Genomic DNA, 11727 nt, shown 5'->3' on the forward strand with positions numbered 1-11727 from the left:
CTTCTGTGTTAGGGTGTTCAAGTCCTTCTGTTGTAAGATCATTGGGTTCTGGTGCTTTCATGTTGTTTTTCAGCTTATTGGGAGAATTTTTGCCTTGGCGCCTGCCCATCTCCTCCTATTGATGATCTCTAATTGGTCTTTTAAAACCAGATCAGGTTTCCCTGCTGGCCAGAGGCTCCTCTTGCAAAATTCCCTCGTTCTGTTTCCTGGCTCCTGCCAGGGGCCAAGATCTCTCTCACCCCTCAGACGGGTCTTCAGGAAAAGAACCAGGTTCCCTGTTTGCCAGGGACCTCGCCAACCAAAGGCCTACCTCTTTGATTTAATTGTCCTGGGGCGATCTGCTCTTGGTGTTGCACTGGTCCCTGACGCCTGCATTGTCTGCCACTGTGTCAGTACCCGCAGGTCCGGCTGCTGCACCAGCTACGTAGCCCGCCGTGCACGTCCGGTTACGGCTGCCGCTGTCGTGCGCGTCCGGTTCCGGCCACCGCTGCTGCCGTCAATATTTTGAATTTTAATTCCCAAGTACCAGCAAACTTTTGTCCTATATGTCAATGTCTTGAACTCAGAAGCTCAACAATTGAAGAATTGTGCAAACCAATGGGGCTGACTCATTTATTAAAACCAAGATTATTATGCATTCCAGTCAATTATCTGATATTTTACTTGGATATTACACCAATCCCTCAAGCTCAATGTGTCTAAAATCAAACTGATGTGCTTACTCCCTAAAGATGCAGCCCTCCCCATCCCCCTCTTCTGCTTTCTCCTACTTGTTCATGGTTAAATCTTCCTGGGTAATTCTCAATTCTGTCTTTCTAATTCTAGTGGTGTTTTCTTAGGGAGCATTTATTTTACCTTTAAATAATCTCTGCTGTGAATATTTCTCAATGTCTGCTCCTGCTGCCACCCATGTTAATCTGGTAGAATTTAACAGTTATCTATCCATCCATTCCTGGAATTTTCCTTGTGGATATATTTAATTACTGCTTTAATCTCATTGCTTGCTTTGAATATAAGAGGTTTATTTCTTCTTGATTGACCTTTTCAATGTCCTATGTGTTTAGAAGACTTTCAATTTTTATATTTTCCAGGTTTTTAGAACTTTAGTTTTCAAAGTGTACCTTATTGATTCTCATTATTTTGTTGGAACACTCAGTCATTTCTTTTGTATGATTCCTTTTGGAAATTTTGCTATGCATTTTTAAGTCTTGTTTAGTTTCTCAAAGAGCAAATTTGGGTTGGGTTAATTGTATATATTGTTCCTTTAATTGTTGTGTTTCCAGTAGTTATGTCAACTTGACATGAGCTAGAGTCATTTCAGAAGTGGAACTCTCAACAGAGAAAAATGCCTCCAAAGATTGGCCTACAGGCAAATCTGTCAAGCATATTCTTGATTAATGCTTGGTGTGGGTTAGACAATTTCATGGTGGGAGATGCCAAAAGCAGACAAGTCCTGAGCTATATAAGAAAGCTGACTAAGAAAGCTATGTGGAAAACCCCATAAGCAACACTTCTGTATGATCTCTGTTTTAGTTCATGCCTCCAGGTCTGTTACCTGACTTTTCTCGGTGCCAAACTAAGACAGGGACATGGAATCCAAACAAATTCTTTCTCAAGTAACTTTTGCTAATGCACTCTATCACAACAATAGAAAGCAAACTAGGACAGTCTTCATTTTATTAATGTCTACCTTTATTTTTTCTTTCTTTTGGGTTTCAGTTATTTTGTCTTTCTAGAAACTGGAGACACATTCAGGTTGTTTATTTGTGACCTGACCAATGTACATGCTCACAGTCATAAAAATCTCCTCTCCTAATGGGCTTAGCTATGTTCAATGGCTTAGGTATGTTATATTTTAATTTTTATTTAATTCTACAAATTTTTATCGTACCTTTTATGCTTATTAACATTATAAAATGTGTGTGTGTATGTGTGTGTATACAATCTCAATAAACTTTATTTTGGGTCAAGCTCACTAGAACAAATGAGAAAAACCATGGAGATGTACTATTTCAGCTGAAGTTCCAGCCTTACTTTCTCTGCCCCAGCTCAGCCAGCTGAAGTAGGACCCACTGGAGTATGAATAAGGCACCACATTATGTACCAGTTGAAGGCAAAGAAACTGAGGTCTAATCAGTCATTTAGTAAGGGCAACATTCCTAAGTACTTCTAACTCAGTGCTAGCTATCAAAGCATCTCTAGCTATTCCTCAGAAGAATTTCAGCTAAAAGCTAGGAGTAGAAAAAGTTTCCACAGGAGCCTAGGAAGACAGTAACCAGAATAGGACTAGTAAACACTGGGTAGAGCACAAGGAAATAAACAACAACAACAAAAAAAATATGGAAAATACAGTTCAAAGAATGAAGCTATGAAATTTTTTAACATGGAAATAAGAAAAGAACTCACTCCACTACCATCAATGAGAGTTTGCTTATTGAAGATGCACACTAAAAAGAAACCCCACACTAGCTTAGAATTGAGTATAATAAGGGTTATTTATTTAGGGGCAGAGTCACAGATCACAGTCCTCTGCTCAAACAGGGAACAGCAACCAAATCCAGCAGCCAGAAAAGAGAGAGAGAGAGCTTTACATCAGCATTTATAGTATAAGAGGCCATGCCCAAGTGGGAAACTTTAAGGCGGCTACTGGCTGAGAAATTTCGTACAGCACCTCCCCCCCTTTTTAATAAGAGAGTTCAATCCTAGCACAAAATTATATGCAATAAGAACAAATATCAAGTATAAAAATTAGAATTACAACCAGTATAAACAATACCAAGCAAGAAACATGTGATAAATGTTTCAATAATTATCTTATCCTAAGGAGTCTAAGTCTTGTGTTATAAATAATTTGGCCAAGTCATGAGAGGAAAGTAACTATGACTGTCTAGTCTTCAACCCCATCGAATACCCAAGAAGTGAAATAATATTACTTGGGTAAGCAGGAAGTGCAATCAAGCAACTTCCAAAATGTGCAACAGATAATGGAGACAACAGGCTACCTGGGTGATCATTCAAAGTCCCATTTGCAACATTGGAGCAGCCAACTTTGGCTAAGGCCTAGAGTAATTGACCGACTATTTCAGAGTCAGGAAATTTTTCCAAACTGTTTTACCCTGTCTTGGCAAGAATTGACAGTCTTTTTTCTTGTATCCTGCTTGTCCTGTTCAAACATTGTACATTTTGTCAGTGGTTAATACATGGGCAGTTCCTTGCCTAAAGGCCAGTTTTGCCAACAAGAAAATAAGCTCCAAGTAGAGTGTCTTCAGTGTTCAACATTCTCTTGGGAATAAATCGATGAAACCAGAAGCATTTGTGTCTCACTTCAACAGAATCATAAGGTTTCAATGCCATATTCTACAGCTCTTTGAAGTGGCTGAAGATTACCTATTGTATTCTGTGCAGAACACAATCTTTATGTGTTAAAGAACCTGATTATTATAACTATAAGTATGATGAACGTGGAAGACTATTGACTTCTAATTCTTAATACCGATATAGCTTAATAAATAATACTTCATATTAGAATATTAAGCAATCTTTAAACAACTGTGCACAAATGAGGACAATAACCTCAAAATGTAAACAATGTATAGATATCTTGATCAGAGGTAGAACTATATATTGTAATATAATAAATATATCCTAAAATTGTATCAATATACAAAATGTCTTAAATAGAGGCAAAAGCATGCATGCATGCATACATTATGAGAAAATAACTTTGCTTAGTGTTCAAATACTGTAGGTGAAAATAGGAACATATTCAATATAATTTAAGTTTGTATCAATATACAAGAATTTATACCAATGCAAATTACATATAAATAATAGCTCACAAGTATTTTCTCTTGTTGCAAGGAGAGACGGCCTGCTTGTTTTTCCTGGCCACCTGGCTATCTTACACCCGAAATAACCACACAGAAACTATATTCATTAAAACACTTTTTTGCCCATTAGCTCTAGTTTCTTATTGGCTAATTCTTACATCTTAATTTAACCCATTTCTATTAATCTGTGTATCACCACATAACTGTGGCTTACTGGCAAGATTCTAACCAGCATCTGTCTCAGGCAGAAGATCCATGGCTTTTTTCACTCTTCCCTTCATCCCAGCATTCAGTTCTGTCTTCTGCACTACCTAAGTTCTGCCCTATCAGACCCAAAGCAGTTTCTTTATTCATTAACCAATGAAAGCAATACATGAACAGAAGAACCTCCTATACCATTTCCCCTTTTCTGTTTAAACAAAAAGGAAGTGTTTAACATAGTAAAATTCTAGCAAGAATTAGTTATAATATTTGTATCTATTTTATTTTTTATCATGACTAAGGAAAGCTATATTATTACTATTTATTCTTCAGCTCCATCAAAGACTCCAGAAAGATATACTATTACCAAAGCAAACAGGAAGTGCATTATAAACAACTTCCAAACTCTAGAATTGACAGAGACATTTCACTGCCTGGACATTTACCCAAAGTTCTTCTGTACCATTTGAGTATCCATGTTCAGGCTACAGGCCCATAGTATTCATCAGACTTTTCCATGAAGCTGGAAATTTCAAAGACAGTTCAGTCACTTTCTTCTGTGTCCTGCAGAATGTCTCACAGACTCTTTCTTGAAGCAGGAACCCTGAAGGACCATCTCACCTTTAGGCAAGTTCAGCAGTCATATCTCTGTGGGTACTGCATGTCCAGTGAAGCAGTCCAGGCAAGAGCAGTTTCTTGCCCAATGGCTAAGGAGCCTCTTTGATGCCCATCTTCCTTTCGAAGTAGCTTGGTCTACATCATGTCTCACTGTCATGAAAAGTCCTAAATTTTTTAAAACATTTAAATGCCATATTCTGAAGGTTTCTGAAAGATTTGAAGAATATCTAACTGAAATGTATCTCTCTATATCTGTAATATCTAACTAACATAACTACAAGCTTGACTGTTAAAGATGACTCTCAACCCATATTTCTTAATTATACATTACATTTTTGTATTGTTAAATATAAATTTAAATTTTTGTCTCCTAAGAGAAATTGTAAAAGTAGTGGCAGGAGAATATAGATGAGGAAGAGCCCAGAAAAGGAAGAAGCAACTGCCAGGTTTCCAGGATAAACACAAATATAATCCTGAATTTTCATGTGGATGTTGATGCAACGGCAAGCGGTCAAACAGACAGGACAAGGTATTTTTTTTTTTCTAAAAAGAAATTTTCAGTACCTCATCAGTCATGGTTTTGGTTTTCATATCATTTAAAAGAAATCCATGGAAGAGGGAGTAGAAAGGTTTTAAGAGAGGAACAGAGAGCTTTCTGTGAGATTGTATCTCCTTACAATATGGGAAGCTACACCCATAAGGTATTACTAACATGAGAGTGCAAACGTGAACTGACCCAAGATGACACCAATGGATATACCAAATGCGATGAGAGAAAGCACATGCATGCATGCACGCATGCACACAAATTGTGAGAAAAGAGGCCATGCGAATGGGGAGGAGGTTATGGAAGGATTGGGAGAGAGAAAAGGGAAGGAAGGAATGTTGTCATTATACTATATCTCAAAGAAATCCATGGTGGAGTGTTAAGATAACATGGATAAGAACCAGTTTCCTATCAACAGCATTAACAGGAACAAGTGCCAAGTCCCACCCTTTCACACTGACACCACTTATTTCAATGTTATAGATCATACTGGAAAAGACACAGAGTTCATCGATCTTCCTAGGCTGTTGTTTGATTGTTCCATGTCATTACCTGATGTATTTCTGAATGGACAGACTCTTACCAGCCTTTAAAAAAATTGGCAATTGAAATATTTCAATTTCTGGGGTTAACAATAACTTAATTGTAAGTGGCTGACACAGGAGACATTCCTGCCCATAGACTGCTAGCATTTTTACTAGAAGCCCATACTGTTTGTAGTGAAGAAATATACAGGTCTTCTGTAGCGAGTATTTTGATGTTGAATTTTTATAACCCTGCATCTGATTTGAATATGATATCCAAATGGTAGTGTTCCGAATGGCAGGAACAATGAAAAACAGCAAACAATACAGGAATGACTATGGATTTTATTCTCTTAGAGACTGTTCATACCCTCTGGCCTCTATTAAATTTACAAACCCAATTATATATTTCTTAATAGACTCTGCATTCATCAAGTGTCAAAGCCCACCATCAATGTCTTTTCTTCTCTGCGTGCATTTGTGTTTCATCTATCTTGCAGTTTTGCAATCTACCATGTATGACATGCTGAAAATTTATAGGATAGGACAACAGCAGAAGTCCCAGAGAAAAGATGCACTTTGAATCCAAAGGCAATCTGTGGTCACCATTCTCTCTTATGTCAGAGAAGTCAGCCCTCTGTTACTAGAGGCTTCAACTGATTGAGTGAGGACCAATTATATTATGGAGAGTAATTTGCTTTAGTCAAAATCTACCGATTTAAATGCTAATCTCATCTGAGAACACATTTACAGATGCGTCTAGATTATGGTTTTACTAAACATCTGGGGGTTGTGGTTAAGCCAGGCTAATATGTAAAATTGCTTCTAGACATATGGCGGTATATGTCTATGTCATGGACTAAATTGCGTCCACTAAAACCCATTCAGTCTCTATGTCTCAGTGTATCAGAACGCATTCATAATTAGAGAAAAAGTATTTAAAAGGTATGTAAAAATAGTGGCAGGAGAATAAAGATGAGGGAAAGCCTGAGAAAGGAAGAAACAACTGCCAGGTTTCCAGGAAAAAAAAAACAAATATAAACCTGAATTTTCATGTGGACGTTGATGCAAAGGCAAGCGATTAAACAGACAAGACAAGGTATTTTTTTTTCTAAAAAGAAATTTTCAGCACCTCATCAGTCATGGTTTTGGTTTTCATATCATTTAAACAAAATCCTTGGAAGAGGGGGCAGATGAGTGGTGTTAAAAATATATCTTCAAATGAGATTTTGAGAGAAACTTAGATATCAGATATACCTGTGCTCAGAGGGAAGGCAATGCTATGGCTAGTGAAAAATTGGTAATCATGAGCCCAGGAGAAGTACCAGGTAAAGCCAAGTCTTCCCAACCTCAGTCCTGGATTTCCATCCTTCAGCACTGACATCATAGTTTTGTCTTAAAATGGTCAGTATGTGGTATTTCATTATAGAATTCCTAACAAAGTTAGGAATCATTAAATCATTAAAGCCTCTCTGAGTCAATTACATATCAAAATACATGACACATGTGTAAAACAAGGGCTCAGTGCCTGGCAGATTTTAAGATGTTTGTGATCCATATTAAAGCCTACATACATTACTGTTGTAGAGATGACAGTCTCCCTTAGGCAGAAACACGACTATTAAGTCAAAGAGGGGATGTGGTAAGCAAAAAGACCCCACAGAGGGTGGAGAGGAAGATGCCCAAATATTGCAAGGAAATCTCAAACAAGGCAAGTTAATAACAATATTCTGTTCTTAATAGTTTAAGGTAGTAGTTTTAAAAAGCCAAAAGTAACATCTGTCTGTTCACTGTTAGATTATAGTATGAAGAGTAATCTGCTTTAATTAAAATCTACTGATTTAAATGCTAATCTCATCTGAGAATATAGAAACAATAGTCTCAATATGCAGAACCCCACCCATCAGAGAACACTGAAACAGACTCTGACTGAACAGGGTTCCTGCTTAGATAGACTTCATACTAAATGTTGAACTTACTAATGACAATGTGACAAGCAAAACTCTCAGTGCCTTTATACAGTGTCTAATGAATGAAATCTTTGTACATTTAGGCTATGGAGACATAACAATTGATTGAAGTCAATGTTAGAGAATTTGGATTAGGCACAGCAGGTAACCCGTAGATAGGACAGAACCCGATCACAGCCATGCTGAATTCTGTTTCAAAATGTTACTTATTATAAAATAACTCTGGACATATCCTGCTTCATTCAGTTTTGTTCTTAATGATAATCCATTTCTTTACTTCAGTCGAGTGGTCAAAAATGTTGGGTAAGGATTGAAACTCACCCATTGATAGCTGAAGAGATGAAACAGATCTTGGAGACTACAGTTAAAAAACTAAGAACAATAAATGAAGTTGTGATATTATGACTTAAAGAAAGAAAAAGGGTTCTTACAAATATATGCTTCCAGATGGGTTGGGGCTTGAACATGATAACAGAAAAGACATTTGTACCTCCCACTCCTCACCAAGGTGAAAAAAAAACTCTCAGGGAAGATACAGTTCAGGAAATATAATAAATAGAGAGCATTCAGGACATTGACTGGAGAAAGAGGACATGTTGAGAGTTGCTTCCCTCTCCTTTCATCAGTCTATGGATGCATGGCAACACCTTTTCACTGTGTGGTTGCTATGAAATTTTAGGAGTGGTATATGGTAACATAACAATCCAATAGAAGCATGATTCATTCTTCAGGAAATTTAAATCGACAGCTAAAATAGTGAGGCAGTGCTTACTGCTAAAGTAGAATAGTTAAGGCTAGGTAGCCTCTTCATGATGTAGCTTAGGCACCAAACAAACCGGTGGATAGACTAGGATGACTAAACTAGCCCCCAACCTCCCTGCTGTTTGCTGCAGTTGTCCTTTGGGGGGATGCTTTCTTGAATCTTTCACTAATTGTGCTAAAAATTAAGATAGCTAGCACAGCTCCCTTTGGAATATTTCTGTCTAAGGCTTATTTTAAGGGGAAGGAAATAAAGAACAGTGATTTAAAAAGGCATGCCAAGAACTAGGGGAAAATAGAAACATAATGAGCAATGATTCCATACAAGTCATTTCTGAACTGATTAAGACACATCAGGGACCTTTCTAGTTAGCATTAGTTGTCATCTTGACACGTCTGAGAGAAGAGTCTTATCTGAGGAATTGCCTGGATTAGATTGTCCTGTGGATATGTTCGTGGGATATTGTCTTGATTATTAATTGATGCAGGGGGGCCTAGCCCACTGTGGGCAGTACCATTTCTAGGCAGGTAGTCCTGGGCTACATAAGAAAGCTAACTAAGCATGAACCCATGAGTCATCTGGCAAGCAGTTCTCTTCCATGATTCCTGCTGCTGTTCATCTTGACTCCGAGCGAGTTCCCTTGTCAGAGGTAATGTTTTGTGAAGTGGGAAGCGGTCCTACCTTCAGGTTCCTGCCTGATCCCTCTCAGTGGTAGACTGTGACCAAGACGTCTAGGATAAAATAAACCCTTTCTTCTCTTACGTTGGTCTGTGTGTATTTGATATCAATAATAGAAAGGAACCTGGATTAGTTCAAGTATGTTCAAGATGATGATATGTGACAAGTTACCAACTTAGAGAACTGAGGGAAGGGGATAGCTTGAAGTGTTTCTGATTGACAATAGGTTTAGTTTAAGAAATGAATAAAAAAATGCTCTAATTATAGGATATGCAGTAGCAAAGAAGAGTAAGTGATTCACCATGAATGTAACTGTGAGTATTATGCAATTTAGTTTAATTAGGTGGTCAGTTCTCTTTAAGAATAGAATTCTATTCTTCTCCACACAAATATTGTTACAATTGAAATTAATGCAAAAATGGTCCTGCTCCTGAATTGTAGAATACGAAGACAAATCTTACCTGACTATTGGAGCTGAGTGGAATGTTTTTAAGATGAAACATATGAAAACCATGACTATTTTTTAAATTTTATTTTTTATTTAGAAAATTATTCATTGACCTAGTCAGAATTCTGTCTTCACTTATCCCCGAACTTACCACCAAAGAGCATAAAGTTATATGGATATGTTTTCCAGAGTTAATGCTAGAAATTTTATTTTACCGTGAAATCATGTCTATGCTGAAATAGTTTCTGTAAGAATGTTTTGTAGTTGTACCAGGAAAATATACTGATTACACACAACAGAGAATTAGCAATAAAACAAATAAACTTATTTTGGTGGATATAAAAATGAGCTATATCCTTAACCTGTCACTAGATTCATGATCACAAAGTAACTAGAAGCTTTGCTGCACTGGGCATTTCGGCAAATAATGCCCAGTGTTTAATATCTTTATGATGAAAGCCATTCATCTTTTGACTATTGACCTGCTCAGATTTTTTTTTTTGTCTGTCTATTGCTCTCTGGGGGAAGATACTTTCTCACTTTAAACTGGCACTTTAAAAAGATGATCCGGTGAGGGTTTCCTTGTGGGCAGGAGCAAGGCAATGATTGGATTTTCTCATGTCAGTAGAGAAACTATGAAAAGTAAAATCAATGTTGTGAGATTTTTTTTTTTTTGCAAAAGTAAGCTCATTCCATTAACCACATTTGTCTTTATTCTTAGAATACGTTCTATTTACTTCTGTTTTTGATAAAAGAGATAGAACAAGGATGACACTAAGTGTCTGCTTAACATCTTTATTTTATAAGAGAGTTGATGTCTTATTGATTCCCCAAATAAAAAAAATACAAACAACAAAACCAGAAATCAGTAAATTCAAGAATTTGTAAATGCTAAACACCCACAGGACAACTGATTGTAAAAACACTGAAATTCGTAAGTGTTGCTTAACTCAACTACTTAACTTTTCTAATGCTAGTCTTTCAGACTTCTTCCACGGAATACGTTATCTTCTCAAAATTAATTAGCTAAGATATCTGAAACATCATTAGCTGTCATGATTGAGATTCAGGACACTCTGCCTGCTCATGTTTTCCAACAATTACATATTTGAAACATTAACATACTCTGAACCTTCATATTAGAAAAGTAACATCCAAGTCTTTGCAAGATAAAACCTGCTACAGATACCTGGGCTGTGCAAACCTTTAAGAATGCATTCGTGACAGTCTGATAAGTCCAAGTTTGGTAAATACAATGGAGGGTTGTTTGGTCTTTTTCTAGGGATGCAATATAAATATATTCAGAAGTGAAAACATGGGCTTGGTAGTTCGAAGGATGAAGAGCTATGTTCTGAGAGAAGTTGGGGAGACCTTAAGAGACAATGAGAGAACACAAAGCGGGACGTTCTGTGTTTCCTTTTTAATTTTCTTCTCAGAGATCCTCATATACTAAAAGAAACATAATCTGTATAACAAGGAAAAGAAATCTGTTGGAAACAAGCCTTGTAGCTTCAACAAAGAGCAAGGATTACATCTTCTCTCAAATGAGGACAAATATGTTTTTAGTTAGTTGGCATATTTATTTTGCATCTGGGACACAGTTTGGCCTACCTCCTCTTTTCTCAGTCCCTCCCCCATCCTCTCTATTCTTACCCCATCAATTCACTCCTCCATTTCTGTTTAGGGAAGGGCAGGTCTCCAATGAGCATCAACAAAATATGGCACATCAAGTTCCAGTAAGACTAAGCACCTCCTATGTAATGAGGTTGGGCAAGGCTACCCAGTATGAGGAGGAGGGTCTCAAAAGTCAGTAAAAAAAGGAGGACAAATATTTTTAAAAGCATCAACTATAACGTTAAGCAAAGTAAGTAAAAGATATTGAAAATCTTGTTTTGAATGTCAGAGGACGTTAACAACTTTGAGATATCATCTTACACCTGTCAGAATGGTTAAAATCAAAAACAACAATGATAGCCTTTGCTGGAGAGGTTGTGGAGAAAGGGGTACCCTCATCCATTGCTGGTGGGAATGCAAACTTGTGCAACCACTTTGGAAAGCAGTGTGGCGGTTTCTCAGGAAATTCGGGATCAACCTACCCCTGGACCCAGCAATACCACTCTTGGGAATATACCCAAGAGATGCCCGATCATA

Source organism: Alexandromys fortis, unplaced genomic scaffold (genome assembly GCF_014885135.2).
Source record: "Alexandromys fortis isolate MF-2015 unplaced genomic scaffold, M_Fortis_MF-2015_v1.1 scaffold_148, whole genome shotgun sequence".
In the NCBI taxonomy this organism is placed as follows: Eukaryota; Metazoa; Chordata; class Mammalia; order Rodentia; family Cricetidae; genus Alexandromys; species Alexandromys fortis.